This window comes from Manis javanica, chromosome 10, assembly GCF_040802235.1.
Source record: "Manis javanica isolate MJ-LG chromosome 10, MJ_LKY, whole genome shotgun sequence".
NCBI classification, from domain to species: domain Eukaryota; kingdom Metazoa; phylum Chordata; class Mammalia; order Pholidota; family Manidae; genus Manis; species Manis javanica.
The window spans coordinates 91,096,608-91,118,426 of NC_133165.1; the positions used below are offsets into that span (position 1 = coordinate 91,096,608).

Here is a 21,819-nt window from a genome sequence, read left to right on the forward strand (position 1 = left end):
GGTCTTCCTTGAGACCTCAGGCAGGTTACCTAACTTCTCTGAGCTCTATTATGGGGGAAATTAAATCTCGGAAACTTTTTAGGAAATGGCAAAGCAAGCCCTAAGCTTTGAGCGCTATCCCTTTGAACCTTAAGTGTTCAACAAATGTTCATTCCTTTTCTCTTCCAACTTTTCTCAGAAACAATACTCTCTGCCTCATTATTGACTTGAATATTAGTTATCTGTTTTCTGATTACCCCTCACGTTATACCCACTACTCTTAGGATAATGTTCGAAATGTTTAGCACCATCTTAGTCACTTGTGCCCTTCTCTACCCTCCCTCACTCGCCACAGTTACATTCCTTTGGTTCCCTCTTCTCCATGATACCTACCTGACTCATTCTTCTAAATGTGTCTTAGCTGGAAGTTGCCCATGTACTTTCTGTGACCCCCAAGTTTGCCTTCTGTGCTCCAGTGGCACCTATCACCTCCTCTGTTACAGCTCTTACCACACTGTATTGGGTTTTACTCATCTCACACCAGACTGTAAGTTTCGGGCATCCGTCATAGAGACTGGCACATGGTGAATGTTCAATACATGTGTTCAGTGAACAGATACATGAAAGATTAAATGTGAACAAGGGGTCCTCTGATTTGAAGATCACTAAAAATGGAGAATTTTTGTCAGTACCTAAGGTATGTCTGGACCAATCATTAAGGTTTTTACTTCTGTTTTGGTGAGGAAAGTTGATAGTTTACAGGTATTTCTGTAATAATGTGGGTGAGAATACAGAATCTGGACCTTGACTGCCTAGGTTCAAATCCCAGGTTTGGTACTGATTGCTGTATGTATTGGGTTAGTTACTCAATCTCTTTGTGGCTCAGTTTTCTCACCTGTGAAGTAAGGATATAAATAATTCCTATTTTAGGAGTTGTTAGGAAATTAAATGAGCTTTTGCATGTAATAAGATTACAACACATGTAATGAGCTTATACCAGCACATGGCATATTGTAAACATTAAAAATGAAAAAAATGAAATAAAAGCAATCTTACAATTAAGTGCGACAGGCCAGATATGGACTCAGAATAGGGCAGGGTGCCCATATACAAGAGACATTGTAAGATTGAAAGCATCTTATTACCCATCAAAAGCTGACACAACTGAAGAACTATCGTCTCTATAAAAAGTAACAACACTTCAGCTTCTTCTCCTCCTTTTCCCCCTTCTATGTAGAGTGGGTGGGTTTAGTGACAGACTGTTTTGGAAGGAGCTAGAAATATCAGCTTTAAAAATGCTTGGCAACCACTTTTAAAAGATTATCTGACTTTGGGAGAAAAGGAGAGGTATTCCTCTTACCCAAATTTAGAAATGTCATTAAGGCATAATGAATCATCTCTTACAGGCTTTAAAAACATTTTTCTTACCAAGTGTTGTCTATTGCCTTCCATCTCTGGCAACACTGAACCTCAGGGTAACCCACCAAACCCCAAGGAAGCTACTCAGTTCGGTGAATGAGGGGATCGGCTTTGGGTCTGTTTCCTTTACCACACTTGGGTGAACACTGTGCTTGGCTTCCCGACCTCTCTTCTACCCTATGGATAGTCTGAGTCAATCAAGAGAGCCCCATCCCTCTTTTATCACCTATGAACTCAGACATGGGCCAATGGAACACAAGGAAAGGGATTTCAGAGAAAGAATTCAGTCTTTCTCTCCTGCTGGATGTGAACAGAGCAACAGATGTTGCTCTGATGGCTGTTGGCAGCCATCTCCTGGCAAGGCCACCAGCCTTAGTCTGAACAAATGAGTGACTAGCAACTTGGAGAGATGGGAGGAAGTGCATTCCTAGTGACACGGTGAGTTCCTGCAGCCTGTCTGAAATTTCTTAAGCATTATACTCAGTTTCCTTATCATTAAGATAGTTTAATTTGGGTTTCTGTTATTTGCAACCCAAAAATATTCTAATCAAAGGCACTCAAAACACTTCTTTCCCTCTGCCTTGTAAGGCAGTTTCTTATGCCTATATGAGCACCCCTTTTAGACTGCATTACCTGAGGGCAGTTGCTGGGTCCCATCCACTTTTTTATTTCTTTCAAAACACTTAACACAGTGTTTTACAAGTAGTCACAATTTTATTCCCGTGGGTATATAACAATGTAAAAGAAATAAACACTGACAACCTTCAACCCCATTTAATAGCAGTGAAGCCCCTATTAAAGAACAGTTTGCTTTTTTATCTATAATCATAAAGACCAGTGCTTGGTAGAAGTGAAATAAAAGCATGGTCTTTCAGTATCTTTCTTATGTTGCTCATGCAATAGTTGGATATAAAAATCTTATTACAAATTAAGCCATTGAGTTATGTTTTCATAACATGCAACTGAATACACTCCCCCTAGCTTTTCCTCTTATCAGGACTAATTTCAGGCAGTCTGTTTATAGAGTGAAGATGAATTTTATTGGTGACAAATGCACTCCTGTGTTAACAAATTAAGAGTGCTCTCAAAGGAGAAAAAACGAACTCAGAAAATTGGGTTGTCTCTTCCCAAAGTCTAAAAAAAGAACTTCTTTCCTCAGGGGACATTCAGTATTTTCATAATCACATAGAAAGGAAAACATGTGCCTCTTGGGTATAACATTAAAACAAATTAATTTTGCTGCCTTATGCAGAATGGCTAATGGCAAACTAGAGTATTTCTAGACCCCTGTTGCTCACAAACTAGGTTTTTCTATGACCTCCATCTCACTAAAGATGAATAACCTTGTCAGCTTATAGGAGTTGAAGAATGTGATCTCTCTGTTCCTTTATTTTTGGTTTATTATTAATAGGTGAATGGTCATGAGGAATAACAGGACACTAAAGCCTCAAGATCTCGACTTCATGTCATTAGAATATCATCTTCTGCATTTTTCTCTGCTCTTCCTGGGATATAAAATGTCTTCTATTCCTTAGAAATCTGCTGCCTTACGGCAAGACCCTGATGACAGCTTTTATATTTCTCCTCTGTGCAGTCCAACTTGGGATTGGTTTTTAAACCTTTGTTTCTCTGAATATACACCAGGTTTTCCTTCATTTATATTCTTCCATGATCAGCTTCTGTTTTCAAAATTATTGTCCTGAAATACTAGAAAATTCACTCGGTCATGCATATTTTTTTGGTATTCTCCAAGTCCAGCATAAAGAAGTACCAATGCATCTCAGGTATTGGTTACTATGTACATTAGCTTCCATTAAGATAAAATCCCCATTATTTTTTACAATAGGGTATTATAATTTAAATACTTGACTTTCATGATGTTCAAAGTATTGGAGAGGTATGAATGACCTCTATGATTAACACAGGAGTCCCTGTGAGATTCTGAAAAATAGCAGTGTTTCCTGGACTTTCACTAGCTGAAACTGCTACTTTAAGGAGAGATATTGTAGTCATGGATAGGCACTCTAATATTTTCTCAGAAAAGAAAGAAGCTTTTGTAAATAAATAGGTGCCATGTGATCACAAGTAGATTTGCATAAGTCTAGGATATTTTGAGCGTCCATAATACGGATGTTAACTTTCGTGCTGTTATTTTTTTCTAAAGTTACCAACAATGATGGCATTTAGTTAAGAAACAATACTGTCCAAGCCTGGTTTATAAATAGCTGTATGCCCACTCACTCAGGGGAAATCATTCTAATAGGTTGATTGCAGAATAAAGGTTTTTAAAAAAATATTTAATTGCATTGGACCTATTTGAAAGACTATTTCTTATTTGCAAGGCAGAGTTAAGCCTGGGCAAAGTCAACATAGTAACAGAAGAGACTGGGGACAAAATACTGAACCAAGCTTCCATTTAGAAATGAGTCTCCTCCATAGTATCTTGTCAGCTAGAAACTGGATGAGTTGCAGCCAAAGGCTGGATTCCTTGTCCTTGTCCCACCATGGGGCAGACCGATGTAAGAGGCCAAACCAGGGAAGACACTGGTGTCTGCAGGGATACCTATACAAGTAGGGCAATGATGTGTCATCTAATTCCAAAGAACTCTTCATGTCATAGGGAGAAACTGTTCTTTAATGAAATGCCAGCACATTTCTTGAAGCTATGCTCTCTGACCTTCAGATTAAATTTTAAGTCAAAATTAAGAAAAGAGGAAATTGTCTTTTCATAGCATATTTCTGTCCCCTAAGTTTTTCCTCCTAGTTTTAAACATGATTAACCATTTGACACGACTATCCAAGTGATAGACTGTTTGTATTAAACACATATTACAATTTATTTTCCCATATATAATTAGGAATAATCATTGCTGCCAGAATCTAAAATGACACGTCAACGGTAATGGAGATAATAACAGTTGCATGCAAGAAAAGGCGTACAAAACACCTGAAGCTTATAATTACATCTCTCTCCCTACCCCTTGTATTTGTATCATGATGCATCTTAGGTAGCATAGACCTTAGGTAGTCATTAAAATCACATGAATATTCTATTAGAATTTAATGCAAATACATAGGTGTCCCATGGATGCATGGATTTTCAATATTGAGAAAGATTAATCAGTTGGAATGCTTTTTATTAAAATAAGATTTCTTTTCAGAAAACTTGAATTATGCATGATCTTTATATTTTTATGCACTCAATTGGATCCCCACTTTGTGCTGAACACACTCTGTGCTAATCATTTTGCAGGATACAGAATAAAGAGGCACTGGTCCCTTTAAGAGTCTTACAATCTCTCCAAGTCTTGGAGACAAGACAAAACAGATGAAGCAAAAAGAGATTATGTCACATCCATCTAAACCCTAAAGTGTATAGTCTGGAGAGCATAAGAGTTGTAGGAATTTGGAGAGAGGAGGTCAGGAGAGATGTGCAGAGAATGTAAGCTTGAGCTGAATTTTCTTGGTTAAGAAAATTTATTTAGGTATAGGTAAAGCTAGGTGTCAGAGATATTTCCCATGATTCATAGATGTTTCATGACTTAGTTTTAATTAAATTCTTTTTGTATGCTGACTTGCATAAGGATAATAAACTGAACAGGTGTTGTGATTAGGAAATAGTGACCCCGACTTTATCTTTTAGTTATCTGTGGTCTTTGAGGCCTTTTTGGGGCTCTTTGTGAAAAAAATTGCCTCCAAGGTCCCTGCTCATCCAGATATCACAGAATAGTGAGGCCTAAAAAGGGCAGACCCCACAGTTTATGGTGGATAAAATTGTTCCTGTGAGAGCAGTAAATGAAGCCATATGCTTTTTCTCACCTTGTGGAGCTATAATAAAGGTCTTGTGATTCTGCAAAGGGACAATCTGAAAGATGTGCTCAGAATGTAAACTTGGAGAGGTCCATATGGAATCATCTCTGTGCATTGATACATGTTTTCATGGTTCTCATGACTTCATAACCATAGCTTATGTTGTCCAGATGTACAGGAGAAGCAAACAAAATATATAGTCTTTATTTGAGGCTCCTGTGTAATCACATCACTTAGACCCACTGGGGTAGTTTGGTATCACCACTCATTCATGTAAGTATTCTTACAGGCAACAACGTAATATTGAGTTAATTAACTAGATTATTACTGATTCAAGTCAACAAGTAACAATACCTAGTTACTAAGTATTATGAGCAATATGCAGATGATAAAACCCTAAGCCTCAAAAATAATTTAGATCTAATAGGAGATATTAGTACAAGTTCTTCCCTAATGCTAATCAAAAAGGGAAGAGAGAGCTATGTGCTTTTAAGTCCATAAAGTCCATGAAGAAGTAGAGCTATGGAAGAGAGACATAGAAAAAATATATAGAGAGAAATGGTAGATTACTTCTGAATTGGAAATATCACAAAGGGCTCACAAAAGAAGCAGAACCAGAAATGGAGCAGAAAGGATGAGCAAAACAAACGATGCGATCCTCTGACTTTGCAATCCAATTATAATTCTACTTTTTTGTCTGTAAAGCTCCATTCCTAGGAATGGTTTCATTAAGAAAAATACTAGAGGTCCATGAATTGCTGATTGTGCTCTATAGTAAAGCACCCATAGTTTTGCAGATCTCTAAGTATAAAAATGTGATACAGATTTTAATACTATGAATATTTGGCTACACCTGATCTCTTTAAGAGAAAGATGAAAGAATGTGCATATTGCTCATTAGGCTTCTAATTATAATTACAACTTATTATATTGGTTATTGTCATTAAATCCTTCTGTACAGGAGTTGTGCAGTTGTTGGCACCCTTTTTATAAACTGAGAGCATTTCAAGTCTTAAAAGGTCTTAGACAGCATCTTGTACACCCCTTTCCCTTATGTTGTAGATATCCAAATTAAAGCCCAGAAATACACAATATCTTGTTTTCAATAGAAGAACTCAGATGTTACTCAGTTTTGTAGGGTTCAGTTTCCAGAACTCATTCCACTGGGCCTAAGTTACCTCCTTCACCTAGTTTAGCTTAATTTGGTGTCTTTCAGATACACAAATGTATAGTATCTGTAATAATTTCATGACTTTCTAATTTGACTGATTTTGTTCTTCATACAGCCTCTGAGAACCAACAAACACATTTATGAAATAACAGTCAATGACATTGTGACATTGGTCTTTACTTAGTGTTATAGGTTCAGATACATATGAAAATAGTTTTCTATGATGTAGTTAAGATTAAGTACATTCTAGAAAGTTCTAGAAAAGCCTAGTGTTGCTTTCAAGGTTTTGCTTCAAATTTCTAAGAAGTCTTCCTATTTGAAGACAAAAACACACATCCATACATACACAGAGCTTATCAGTACTTTCCTTGTGTATTCCACATCTAATATTTGCTATAATGATACAAATTAAATGCAATAAATAATAGAAGCAATCTCATTTTTCAACTTTCCTACCTTATTATGTCTTATTCTCCATTAGTGTTATACCTACATGTAAGGCCATATGTAAAACTTGTCTCACATTACACTTTGACTCATACCATGTGCCAGTAAGTTCACTTGAACCCTGAAACTGTTGGGAAAAAAACGACTGTATATAGCATTATAGGCTACTAAATTTAGACCTGTTCAACTTCTGAGGATGTTTTATGATATACTGTGTAAACAACAAAAAAAACTTTAGAAGGTCCCTTTCTTGTTAAAAAAAAAAAAAAGCAATGCCTTCTTTTATAAAATTTTTTTTTTTATTGCATTTATCTTAACTTCATTAAAAAACTCACAGGTAGTATTACGGAGCACTGAGAAAGGGAAGGCCTTGGGGGTAACTGATTAGTGCTAACTCAATATTGATTTTGATTTTGACTCAATAATCAAAATCTTGGTTGATCACAAGTAAATAATCTAATAAGGAAAAAAATCTTCACGCAAAGTTATTTATTATATTAACATCTTTGACCATGTATAGTTAGAAAAGATAAAGCTAATAACCAGTAACATGGTATTAGTTTAGTCACTTAGTTTAGTCATCCCCCTAGTCACAAGGGATGGTGGGTCTATAAGCGACTCTAAAATTTTTTTTTTCTAATATTGCTATTATAATATTTCAACAAGAAATGTTTCAAAATGTAAAAATGATAGTCTATAAAACACACATGCCTTTTTGGAATAGTATTATTAGTTTTGATATTCCACATTACTTCAGACTCTAAATGTAAAAATTACTTTTTGACTTTGAAGTCAAAATGAACAAATGTATTGTTTTTATTTCAAAATTTAAGCAAAATAAAGAAATTTAAGCATTATCTTTTCAAGGAAATGGCCAAACAGCACCATTAAAATAATCATATTACATAAAATTGTAAACTGTATTAAAAGCCGAGATTATAGTATTAACATTATCTTGCAAAATATATGATGTTTTTAAAACACTAAGTGCATCTTTCACTTGCGGTACTAATTCCTAATTATATGCCAAGGTCCCCACCCACTGAACCAGTGGCATCTGTTGCCCCAGAAGAATGGTAGACACAACTGCTGGAAACAAAATTGTCCTCACTTGGCTCCAAATTTCATCTCCTTTTGAAATCCACAGCAGATACAATACTCTAAAAGCCACAATTTTTTTTTTTATAAGCTACCTGAGAGAAAAAAGGTTTCACTGAAATTCAAAAATTTGACTTGGGAAGCCAAGAGCAAAGCCTAGTGAATGAAGGTACTGAGTTTAAACCCTGACCCAGAGGCTATGGAAGAATTACAATGCCTTAGGGGCAGCTTTCCTTTCCATTTGAACACGGAGACCTTTTGAACCCTTATTACCTTAATGAAGTGAGGACTTGAGGGAGGATTTTCAAGGGAGAGCATCAGTGTGGAGGTTAGAGAGGGTTCTGCTCCTTGTCCCCCTGCAATTAGAGCCTGGAGTGGGAGACTGGGACCCCTAAGAGTGTAAAGATATATAAGGAGAAGGGGCTAGTATCCAGCAACCTGTTTGAATTTCTGAAAGGAGAAATTTCATCCTATGCTTTGTGTCTTTGTGGTGCTGCCTTAGGAGATGGAGATGGTGGCGCAATGCTTCAAACAGAGAGGACCTGAGTTTTCCCCTTGCACTGCCTCATCCTCAAATCCCCCCCTCCTTGGATGCACGTAGGAAATCTGAAGCACTGTTTGGGCCTGAGGACTGTGAAATGTAGTTGAAACCCTGTGCAGGGGTCCGTAGGGTGCTGAGGGTGGGTCCCACAGGAGATACTCAGGTGAGAGAGCCTCTGAGAATCAGCAGTAGCAAATGCTGAGGCAGCAGCTAGATAGCAGAGCTCCCTGCACAGAGCTTAACAGACATTAGATCTGGAAATGGAGCCCCATCACCACGTGAGACAGCAGTTCTGGATGCAGCAGAAAGAGGCTAGGTAACACCTAAGATGGAAAGATGCAGTATGCAGCCTAGGACAGAGGAAGTCCCAGACCAGAAGCCCCCATTCCCAGGCCAGGAGGATGCATAAGCTTTAAGAACCTACGTCTCTCCAAGAAGAAAGAAGATGAACTCGGGTTGGAGCAGTGGGGAACAACCGCTGAAGGACTGAGTTTGAAAATAGAAGAATCGCTTTCCCACTATCAGCAGAAGGGAGGCTTAAGGCCTAGTTTACTTGTAACTGTAAGAAATAAAGACGTTTCTATTTCTGGACACCTGCGCTTTTATGCCTCAATAAATAAATACCTGCAGAAGGGGTGTGCGTGTGTACATATATGAATCTCAAACTAAATGAGATTTTGTTAGTGATTCCCTGGCCTCAGGAAACACACTGAGGCCTAAATTACAGTGGATCAAGGCTGGACAGACCAGGGGTAAGGATGCAGGGAGAACATGCAGAGGCTAGGAGCAAGAGAGATGTTGGCAGGATGGGCAAGACATGGCCAATAATCTCAGATTTACTTTGTACCCAGACGAGGTTGTAGCTCTGGGACTAGGAAATTGCCTGCAATTTGTCTACTCTGAGGGAAATCAGGGTTAGTTTGGTGTGGAGGAGAAACCAACTTAGATAGCTTAGGGCCAGGATCTAGGAATTTAGGAGATTAAAAAAAAAGATTACATGCTATTAAAAAAAAAGAAAAACCATGCTATTTGGGGCATATTGCCTTTTAAGATTTTGTTTCCTATAAAAGCCAGGAATACAACTGGTTGCCCCCAGGTGCATGGAGGGAAATTTTGCAGCTGGGTAAGAGTAAAACATGGTTGTGAGTGTGCTTGGCAGTTGGGTGGGGAGGCTGGAGTGAGACCTGTGGGATGCAGCATAGTGTTGCAGGAAGAGTGGGAAATAGGGAGTGGAACACATCTAGGTTTAAATCCTGGGACTTCTGTTTATTTACTTTGTGTGAATTTGGGCAAGTCAGTTTCCTCATCTGCAAAACGGGGACAATCACATTTATTTTTGTAGGTTTTTCTAAGTGTTAGGATCATGTGCTTAAAGCATGTAATTCATTTTCTCTCACCCAGCTGTTAGGTGCTTGGTAAGTGAGAGGTCAATAAAGAGATACAGTCACATGGGGGAGGGGAGTTTCATTTCTCTTTTTGTTTCCTGTGTTTTCACCTATTAGATAGATCTCTGTAACAAATCACCACAAATTCTCTCACAGTTCTGAAGGGCAGAAGTCTGAAATCAAGGCATAGGTTCTCTTCTGAGGCCGTGTGGATGACCTATTCCTTATCTTTTCCAGTTTCTGGGGGCTGTTGATGTTCCTTGGCTTGAGGCTCCATGTCTCTCTTTGTCTTCACATCACCACTGTTTTTCTGTATCTAATCTCCCTCTACTTCTCTCTTATAAGGATCCATGTGATTGCATTTACTGTTAACCTAGATAATCAGGATAAAGTCCTCTCTCAAGATCTTTAATTTAATCCTATGTGTTGCCATATAAGATAATATTCATAAGTTTTCAGGATTAGAAAGTAAATATATACTTTGGGGGGCTATTTTTTTCTGACAACTACACCTATTTAAATCTTCTGCTAATGTTGGAATGTATTCCTTCAAAATACATCTATGGAAATCCTAATGGCTAATGTGATGGTATTAGGAGGTGGGGACTTTGGGAAATGCTTAGGTCATGAGGGAGGAGCCCTCTTGAATGGGTTTAGGCTTAGTGTTCTTATAAAAGAGACCCCACAGAGATAACCACACCTCTTCTGTCCTGTGCAGATACCATGAGAAGTCTGTGATCTATAAGAAGGCCCTCACCTGACCCTGCTGGCACCCAACTCTCAGACTTCCAGCCTTCTGAACTGTGAGAAATAAATTTCTGTTGTTTACAGGCTACACAGTCTGTGGTATTTTGTTATAGAATCCTGAAGGCACTAAAACATCTCATTTTTTTTTTTTTAATTAAAGCCTAACAGAGTTAAACAAGTTAGACTTTGCTTCAAAGTGGGCTGAGGAAAGACTGTGCATGGGGACAGGGAACCTAGTTGTCAAAATTAAGGCAAAAAAACCCAAAAAACAAAGATGAGCACTTGAAACAAAACAGGTGGAAAAGTGAGGACATCTGGAATAAAGATATCTTTAAAAATGTAGTATCACTTTCCAAGATATTTCAACACATTTAATTCTAAAGTGAATCCCTAGAATTCAAATCCTCTTTTGCTACCGATTTCTATATATTTGGAACTATGCATCTGCAGAAAAATCTTCTGTTATCTGAACAGAAACTTTTTTCAAAGAGGTTTACAGACACGCTCATTGCCATAGCACTGTGTCTGTTTAGATGCTGGTTTCCTAAATGTTAGGTGCTTTCCTTACTGTATCCCTTTGAAGCATTTCCCGCATTGTGGGAGAGCCTCCTTGACTGTGGAAGCACTAAATTGTGTATTTGTTGCTTCCTTGTTGATCACTGACATCTAGTATTTAAATATGACCTTTGAACTTGTGACTTCTAAAACATATTTTCCCATATATTATTCTGCTTTGTAATTGTGTATTTAGCTCATTTAAAGTGAAGGATGTATATGCAATTAGCAAAATGGTGCTGTGTGTTGTGTGTAGTCACATTTTTGCATATAAAGAAATAATCCTACAAATATTCTTAAATTAGAGATTTCTTTCTGGTAATGGTTATATTATCAGCAATAATTCTGCATTTCCATAGCATTTAGTTGTTTTTGTTTTTTTTAAATCACATAGACACTTTGAATTGTGTAAATGATCAGAGTTCCCTTTTTATGTTGATAATTAAGTTTATTTCCTGTCTCTAAGAGTATAAGGAAATTTCGACATGTATTTTTGCAATAATATTTCTTTGGCTGTGTTTTATATCACTTTTCTTATTTTTTTCTTCTGTTTATGTCTTGTGCATGGTTGAACTGTTTCCCCCCAAAAAATACATTGAAATTCTAACCCCTGATGCCTGTGAATGAGACCTTACTTGGAAATAGAGTCTTTGCAGATGTAATCAAGTTAAGATAAAGTCATACTGGATTAAGGTGGGCCCTAATCCAATGACTAATGCCTTTCTAAGAAGATGGAAATTTAGACATAGAAATACACATAGAGAGTTCTATGTGACAACAGAGGTAGAGAGTGGAGGGATGTGTCTATAAACCAACTGTAGGCATTGCTGGCAACTACCAGAAACGAGGAAGAGGCAAGGAAGGATCCTTCTCCACAGCCTTCAGTGAGACATACGGTTGTGTTGACACTTTGATTTCAGACTTCTAGCCTCCTGTAGAGTGTGACCATCTTTCTAGTTCTAGGTGATTTGTTAGGGCAGCCCTAGCAAAACAAGGCAGATTTTGGTACCAGGAAGTGGGGTACTGCTATAACAAATACCAAAAAAAGTGGAAGTGGCTTTAGAATTGGATAATGAGTAGAGGCTAGAAGAATTTTGAGGCACGTGATAGAAAAAGCCTACATTGTCTGGAAGAGATGGTTGGTAGATAAATGGAACATGAAAGCCAATTCTGCTGAGTGCTCAGAAACAAGTGAAGAGGGCATTGGAGAGAGCATTTATCACCTTAGAGAATGCATATATTGTCATGAACAGAATGTTGCTAGAGATGAATGTTAAATGTGCTTCTGATGAGGTCTTAGAAAGAAATGATAAACATGTTCTTGGAACCTGGAAGAAAGAAGACCTTTGTCATGAACTGTTAGAAATTTGGCTGAATTGTGTTCTGCTGTTGAATGGAAAGCATGATGTATAAATGATGAACCTAGGTATTTAGCTGAAGAAATTTCCAAACATAGCACAGAAGTCCATCTCAGCAGAAGCCAGGAATAGAGATGGAGTTATCCAGGAAGAATCTTCAGAGAACCCTCATGTCTAACACTGAGGATCCCTGTGACATCTACCAAAGACTGACAAGGTTTTTGAGAATTTTATATCATCTGAAATCTTGTCAGCCTGGACTGAAAGGTGCAAGGATGGAATAAAATGAAAGAAGAATGACTGAAGGCAGGACCATGGATGTAGAGGCCACAGAAGTAGGAGAGCCATCTTGGAGGGCCCACAGGGCAGAGCGTGGAGCCACAGAGGATCATTTCAGGTCTTGAAAACTTAATGTAATTTTCCCTGCTGTGCTATGAACTTGTTTTGACCAGAAATCCTTTTATTTCTTCTAACTGCCTTTCCCTTTCAAAAGGAGAATGTCTATCTTATGTCTGTCCAATCATTGTATTTTTGAAGCAGATAACTAGCTTTCTAGTTTCATGGGTTTGTGAGCAGAGAGAGATATTGTCCCAGGATGGGCCATATCCAGAGTCTCACCCCTACTGGGTTTAGGTGATGAGATTTGGAACTTTTCTGAATTGGTGGTGTTTAGCTGAGATTTTTGGGATTTGGACTTAAAGTGAGAATGAACTAAGACTGTTGGGTCCATGGGCTGAATATGGGGAAAAAATATGAATTTGGGGGGTAGGGGTTAGAGGCAGACTATATTTGGTTGAATAGTGTCCCTCAAAAATTTCATGTCTACTGGTAATTTGTGATCTTATTTGGAAACAGGGCATCTGCAGTCAAATTAAGATAAACTCACAATGAATTAAAGTGGAAATTAATTCTAGTATGACTAGTGTTCTTACCGAAAGAGGAGAGGACAGACAGACACAGAGACACACAGAGGGAAGAACACCATATGCAGATGGAGGCAGAGACTGAAGTGATGCATCTATAAGCCAAGCAAAACCGAAGACTGCAGTCAACCTCCAGAAGGTAGGAAGAGTCAAGGAAGGATTATTTCCTAGAGCCTTCAGAGGGGTGAAACTCTAAGACACTTTGATTTTAACCTTCTAGCTTCTATATCTGTGAGAGAAAACAGTTCTGTCTTTTAAGCCACTTAGTTTGTGCTATCTTGTTATTTCAGCCCTAGGAAATTAATACAGAGTCCATATATTTGAGTGTGTACATGTGCCTGTATATGTGGTTATACATATACATGAGAGAGGTTATCACCTACTTCAAATTTTTACCATCTAACTTATTTTTAAGTGAAATTGATAAATAAATAAATATTCCTTTCCCATGTTACTCAGATTATATCTCCTTGTTCAACATTAGTTATGGGGATAAAACTACTCTTTGGAAAAAAAGGTAATGAGTTATTGTCCTGTTTCTAGGACAATGACCCAGGATAAATAGATTTTCTTAACCTATGCATTTTCCTGACTCTGCCAACAGTAAACTTAATGTCATTCTACAGGAAGCTCCCTCAAAATTCCCATCAAGACTTAACATGATTAGGGAGCAAGTGGCTTCTGGGTTTGGATAACCAAAGATGCCCTTTGTGTGGGTATTTCATTAGGATGAAAAGCATCTGGGACTTGCTACGAGATGGGCCATGCCAGCCCTCGTCCAGGTTTGTCCCTCTGTGGCACCTGCCCTATTTCATGTGGGCACAGAAAGCCTCTGGGTAAGACACCAAGCAGACAGGCTGGAGACATTTCCTACGAGAGAAACAGATGAGTGGCAAAGGCACTTTCCCTTCTCATTTCCATTTTATGCATTCCTGGGTTTGGCAGGGGTGAGCTCTGTTTTTATATAGATGATAGTGCAATGCAGTGAAGGAATCAAATCCAGCAAGATTATCTCCAAGCTGTAGACTGGCTTCCTGTTATTTTCTTGAATGTTTTCTTTTACTTTTGAAAACAGACAACAGTGAACCATAAAAGCAAGGAGGTTGCTTTCAAGCTTGCTATCTTTATTCAGATCGATTTGGAACCATGTCCCACCTCCCATCTCTTCTCATTTTGATGTACATTCTCTGTTGGCCATTGGCCAGAGCAGAATTCAGGAAATGATAAGTACTCATTTATTCCCAGACACAGCAATCTGTACTGAAATGGGAGTCAGCATTTATAGTCATCAATCCTATTGCATCTTTCATGTGTATTAATATCAGCAGGGGTTACTAATTGGTGTCATCTGTACTAGAGATGATCAAATTTTGCTAGCTTTGGAAACAGGCATGTTGCTTTAGGACTTTCCTACCCAGTGGTCCACACTTACTTTCTTCAACCTCCAGCAATGATTTAGAATATGAATGTCAATAATCTGGTTCAACACCAAGTGGTCATAACCAGATATCACAAGTTTTTATTAAGATATCATTGATATACAATCTTATGAAGGTTTCACAAGAAAAACAATGTGGTGATTACATTCACCCTTATTATCAGGTCCTCCCCCATACCCCATTGTAGTCACTGTCCATTAGTGTAGTAAGATGTCACAGAGTTCCTATTTGTCTTCTCTTAGCTACACTGTCTTCCCGTGACCCCACACACACCATGTGCACCAATCATGATACCTCACAATCCCATTCCCCCTCCCACCCAACCCACCCTCCCCAACCCCTCCTCTTTGGTAACCACTAGTTCCTTCTTTGAGTCTGTGAGTCTGTTGCTATTTTATTCCTTCAGTTTTGCTTCATCATTATACTTCACAAATGAGGGAAATCATTTGGTATTTGTCTTTCTCTGTCTGACTTATTTCACTGAACATAATACCCTCTAGCTCCATCCATGTTGTTGCAAATGGTAGGATTTGTTTCGTTCTTACAGCTGAATAGTATTCCATTGTGCACATGTACCACATCTTCTTTATCCATTCATTTAGTGATGGACACTTAGCTTCCATATCTTGGCTGTTGAAATAGTGCTGTGATAAACACAGTGGTGCATATGTCCTTTTGAGTCTGAGAAGTTGTTTTCTCTGCATAAATTCCTAGGAGTGGAGTTCTTGGGTCAAATCATATTTCTATTTTTAGTTTTTTTGAGGAACCTCCATATTGCTTTCCACAATGGTTGAATTAGTTTACATTCCCACCAACAGTGTAGGATTCCCCTTTTTCTGGATCCTTACCAGCATTTGTTCCTTGTCTTTTGGATGCTGGCCATCCTAACTGGTGTGAGCTGATATCTCATTGTGGATTTAATTTGCATTTCTCTGATAATTAGCAATGTGGAGCATCTTTTCATGTGCCTGTTGGCCATCTGAATTTCTTCTTTGGAGAATTGTCTGTTCATATCCTCCACACATTTTTTAATAGGTTTATTTGCTTTTTAGTTGTTGAGGCATGTGAGTTCTTTATATATTTTGAATGTTAACCCCTTGTCAGATATGTCATTTACAAATATATTCTCCCATACTGTAGGATGCCTTTTTGTTCTCTGATGGTGTCCTTTGCTGTACAGGAGCTTTTTACCTTGATGTAGTCCCATTTGTTTATTTTCTCTTTTATTTCCCTTGCCTGAGGAGATGCATTCAGGAAAAAGTTGCTCATGTTTATATTCAAGAGATTTTTGCCTACATTTTCTTCTAAGAGTTTTATGGTTTCATGACTTACATTCAGGTCTTTGATTCATTTTTAGTTTACTTTTGTGTATGGGGTTAGACAATAATCCAGTTTCATTCTCTTGCATGTAGCTGTTCAGTTTTGCCAACACCAGTTGTTGAAGAGGCTGTCATTTCCCCATTGTATACCCATGGCTTCTTTATCATACATTAATTGATTATATATGGTTGGGTTCATATCTGGGCTCTCTAGTCTGTTCCATTGGTCTATGGGTCTGTTTTTGTGCCAGTACCAAATTGTCTTGATTACTGTGGCTTTGTAGTAGAGCTCGAAGTTGGGGAGAGTAATCCTCCCTGTTTTATTCTTCCTTCTCAGGATTGCTTTGGCTATTTGGGGTCTTTTGTCGTTCCATATGAATTTTAGAACTATTTGCTCTAGTTCGTTAAAGAATGCTGTTGGTATTTCGATAGGGATTGCATTGAATCTGCAAATTGCTTTAGGCAGGATGGCCATTTTGACAATATTAATTCTTCCTGGCCAAGAACATGGAATGAGTTAAATCTGTTAGTGTCCTCTTTAATTTCTCTTAAGAGTGTCTTGTAGTTTTCAGGGTATGTCTTTCACTTCATTGGTTAGGTTTATTCCTAGGTATTTTATTCTTTTTGATGCAATTGTGAATGACATGGTTTTCCTGATTTCTCTTTCTGCTAGTTCATCATTAGTGTATAGGAATGCAACAGATTTCTGTGCATTAATTTTGTATCCTGCAACTTTGCTGAATTCAAATATTAGTTCTAGTAGTTTTGGAGTGGAGTCTTTAGGGTTTTTTATGCATATTATCATGTCATCTGCAAACAGTGACAGTTTAACTTCTTCCTTGCCAATCTGAATGCCTTTTATTTCTTTGTCTTTTCTGATTGCCATGGCTAGGACCTCCAGAGCTATGTTGAATAAAAGTGCAGAGAGTGGGCATCCTTGTCTTGTTTCTGATCTTAAAGGAAAAGCTTTCATCTTCTCACTGTTAAGTATAATGTTGGCTATGCGTTTTTGATATATGGCCTATATTATGTTGAGGTACTTACCCTCTGTACCCATTTTGTTGAGAGTTTTTATCATGAATGGATGTTGAATTTTGTTGAATGCTTTTTCAGCATCTATGGAGATGATCATGTGGTTTTTGTCCTACTTTTTGTTGATGTGGTGGATGATGTTGACGAATTTTTGAATGTTGTACCATCCTTGCATCCCTGGAGTAATTCCTACTTGATGATGATAGATGATCTTTTTGATGTATTTTTGAACTCAGTTTGCAAATATTTTGTTGAGTATTTTTGCATCTATATTCATCAGGAATATTGGTCTGTAAATTTCTCTTATTGTGTTATCTTTGCCTGGTTTTGGTATTAGAGTGATGCTGGCCTCATGCAATGAGTTTGAGAGTATTTCCTCTTCTTCTACTTTTTGGAAAACTTTAAGGAGGATGGGTATTAGGTGTTCACTAAAGGTTTGATTAAATTCAGCAGTGAAACCATCTGGTCCAGGAGTTTTGTTCTTAGGTAGTTTTTTGATTACCAGTTCAATTTCATTGCTGGTAATTGGTCTGTTCGGATTTTCTCTTTCTTCCTAGATCCGCCTTGGAAGGTTGTATTTTTCTAGAAAGTTGTCCATTTCTTCTAGGTTATCCAGTTTGTTAGCATATATATTTTTCATAGTATTCTCTAATAATTCTTTGTATTTCTGTGGGGTCTGTAGTGTTTTTTCCTTTCTCATTTCTGATTCTGTTTATGTGTGTAGACTCTCTTTTTCTCTTGATAAGTCTGACTAGGGGTTTATCCATTTTGTTTATTTTCTCAAAGAACCAGCTCCTGCTTTCTTTCATTCTTTCTATTGTTTTATTCTTCTCAATTTTATTTATTTATACTCTATTCTTTATTATGTCCCTCCTTCTACTAACTTTAGGACTCATTTTTTCTTCTTTTTCTAGTTTCATTAATTGTGAGTTTAGACTATTCATATGGGATTGTTCTTCTTTCCTGACGTAGGCCTGTATTGCAATATACTTTCCTCTTAGCATGGCCTTTGCTGCATCCCACAGATTTTGCCGTGTTGAATTATTGCTGTCATTTGTCTCCACATACTGCTTGATCTCTGTTTTCATTTGGTCATTGATCCATTGATTATTTAGGAGCATGTTATTAAGTCTCCATGTGTTCATGGGTTTTTTCATTTAGATTTCACATTCTTAAAGCTGATATGGCAAATATCAGAGAAACCCAACAAATGTTAGAGAAAGCACCTTAAAAGAGGAGAAGAGCTTGCCTGACTTAAAAAATTCTGAATGTTTCTTGACAAACAGGTTAGTTAACATCAGTGATATTTTTCTCTCTCTTTTGCAGTAATGACCACTCAAAATATTACCTTAGCCTATCACTGGACAGTTGGGATGATCACCAAGTTGAAGTTGGTGGAAGAAATACAAACCTCAATACCTTGCTATGCTCTGGTGCATTTGATACTCTGAATTGCTTCAACCAGATATCACATACCTGAGAAACATCTTACATTCTTGTATTCCACAAGCCCTGAAAGCATGTGAGGCAATAAATTGTCAAAACACATCATTCCTTGGCAAAAGCATGGCCAGATAATTTGATGTGGTGTCTCCCACAGATAGCACCTACCCCTGAAATCAGGCCTACCACTCTTCAAAGGACAGCCCCTCTCCCACAGCATATCCTTTCATTTATTAATTTTTAAATTAAAGATTGATTATAGAATAAAGAAAGCCCAATTACTTCAGTTTGGGCAAATACACAGCCATGCAATTAACTTGAAATTACAAAGGTAAAAAGCACAGTGGCTGAATTATCTTTTAATGATTTGAAGAGAAATGCTCACTTGCTTTCAAAACAGAACCTAGAAAAGGGAATGCAAGGTATGTGAGCGTGACCTGAAAGCATAAAGGGATATTTTGCTGGATTAAGCAAGAGAAAGCACATTAAAAAATTAGAGAGTGATTCAAGCAATTTATAGATATACAACTGTTTATTAAACATAAAACACCTTTTATAAAGCAATTTTCTATTTCTTAAAAGAAGATCTGATTCTGTTTCTCCACCATATTTTTTTCCTTCTGAAAATTATACAAATAGTTTACTATTGTACTTTAAGCTCAGTGACACTATTAACAAAAGTGGGTATTTATCTAAACCAGAAGAATGGAAGGGATCAAACCTTCAGGCAGTAATGATGGAAACTGAGGAAAAGAAGATACATCATGATCAAATTATTGTGAACTGTATGTAAATTACTTTTTTTGACTAGCAGATGCTTATTAGGGTGTTTCCAAATACCATCTGGTGATTTCTAAGATACAATGTAGTCCTAAAAATTTAGTATATTGATTCTACAACACACTTGATGCTATCAGGCATCTGACACCAAACATGGTGCTCAAAAGCAGAAACAATTAATAAAATATTGCATGTTTTTAAGGTAGAAAATTTTGGAGAGAAGATTGCAGCAGCCTTGGAGTCAGACAACTTCAGTCTGAAATATGCTGCTATTCAATTAGCTGTGATTTGGAGCATTTACTTAACCATATAAATTTTTAGCTTCCTCATCCTTAAAATTAGGATAATAGTAAAATTAAGATAATAGTAAACCTATCGCATGAAATTGTGAAGTCTAAATTGAATAATGTATGTAAAGTCTAAAACAATACCAAGCACATTCTAATGGCTCAATAAATGTTAGTGGTGTGCCTGCTGAATCACTAATTTTTAAATGAGCCATTCAGAGCTTGAACATCATTTGGGAACTGAGCCACAATGCAGATGAAATCACCAAGGATTTCTTTTGTTATTTGCATGAAAAGGGAAAATTGTTTCTAACATTAGTCTGTCCATTACATGAGCTAGATATTATCTGTGTTGGCACTTGGCACTTTGCTATACCCTGTATTGCAGGGGATGGAAGTCTGATAGCTATGTATTTCCCAGTCTCATTTGCCAAAAGGTTCTGAATTTGTATTAAGTTCCATCAATGAGATACATTTGTGTAATATTTGGAAGGCAAAAGACAGGCAGAAACAGTGGTGTGTTGATCTGACTTACACAAGCTCAAAGAAACCAACTGTGTTCATCTTTTCCTTACTCTGCATTTAGTAGCTTTAAATCAGCCATAGCAGTATTTACTCCATGAAATTGGCAAATATTACAAATCAGCACTTTATTCCTGCCCAGTGAGCCAGTTGTTATATATTTACAGCACACCACTGGGCAGAAACCACATTATTAATTTCCTAGTATTGGCAGGCAGATAGCTGGGCATTGATAGAAGTGAGGTTTTACAGTGATCTTTGGATGTTTCTCTGCTTGTCATCACCCGCTTCCTTGCTGAGACATCTGCAAGCACTGGGGGCCATTAAGTGTAATTCCTGACCTGAGCTACAGCAGCAATTTTCTGATTGTCTAAATCCAGTGGCAAACCTGTGCTAGTTCTAGCCTTCTCTGGCCTTTGCCCTTCCAGCAGTGTCATAAAGCACCACACTCTCTTTGTGAAATGTCTTTGTGCCTAAAATACCTAGATATACTCTAATACCTAAAATACCTACTTTGGATTTTTCTGATGAAATTCTGATAATACATTATGACATAAATATGTTAATGTAGGTATGGTATCTCAGCAGGGCTCAACTTGAAAAAATTAATAAAGGTTTTGAAAAATCATTGATAAACTTTGAGTATATCTGTGAAGAGGCCATCACTGAATTTACCCTAACATGAAGACAAGTTCAATGGAACAAAGGAAATACGTGAAACTGCAAGAAATTGCGGACATTTAGACTTGAAGACTTTGGCGTTTATAGATTCTAGAAAATTTTAAATCAAAGAATAGAAAAATATGTCTAGCACTTTGAGAATAGTTAAAACATGTTTAAATCAAAGAATAGAAAAACATGTTTAGGACTTTTCTTTTTTGCTTTTCTGAAATCAAAGAGTCAATAATTTGTTTCCTTTGAATAATCCTAACTTTCTAGTAGACTGATCTTATGTATCAGCAAATGATCCAGATAAACATATTAAATGAAAATTTATTGAGAAATCTTTCATGTTGAGTTTTGTGGTAGTCTTCTAGGGGGATGGACAGATAAAAATATTAATTACTGTTCTTACAGAAATTATAAAAGAAATACTCAAGTATAGCATGAGTTAGAAAGTCACAAACTTCTTACTACAAGAAAACCAGGTAAAGAGCTATATGAATATTAGTGTGAGAGGGGATTGCTTCCAAGTGAGTAATTCAATATTCCTTATTTAGTTTTCAGGCTGGAGCATGAATTGGTCTTAAAGGACTAAGTGGAAGCGAGCACTGAGGTTGTTGGATGGGATTACCATGTGGTAGAAAAGCTGGGTGAAAACTGAGAAGAAGAAAAGTATTCATTCCATGAGACTATGTGCTCAACCAACTGCAGTGATGGCAATAAACTCCCTTACGGAAGTTTATAGTCCAGCAAAGAAGACTGGTTAGTGTAATGACTGAATAGTACCCCAAATTCATGTCTACCAGGAACCTCGGAATGTAACCTTATTTGGAAACAGTGTATTTGCAGAATATAACCTTATTTAGAATTAACTAAGGATCTTGAGATGAAATCATCCTGC

General features: G+C 37.3%; 1 long non-coding RNA gene across 1 annotated transcript in view; it reads left to right on the plus strand.

The window, feature by feature from the left end:
* LOC140843814 (uncharacterized) overlaps window positions 1-10,705 on the plus strand; it is a 68,510-nt gene extending 57,805 nt beyond the window's left edge. The window contains exon 3 of the long non-coding RNA XR_012121771.1: window positions 10,569-10,705. This is a non-coding gene — a long non-coding RNA (uncharacterized lncRNA). The remainder of the gene's footprint in view (window positions 1-10,568) is intronic.
* The last annotated feature ends 11,114 nt before the right edge of the window (window positions 10,706-21,819 follow it).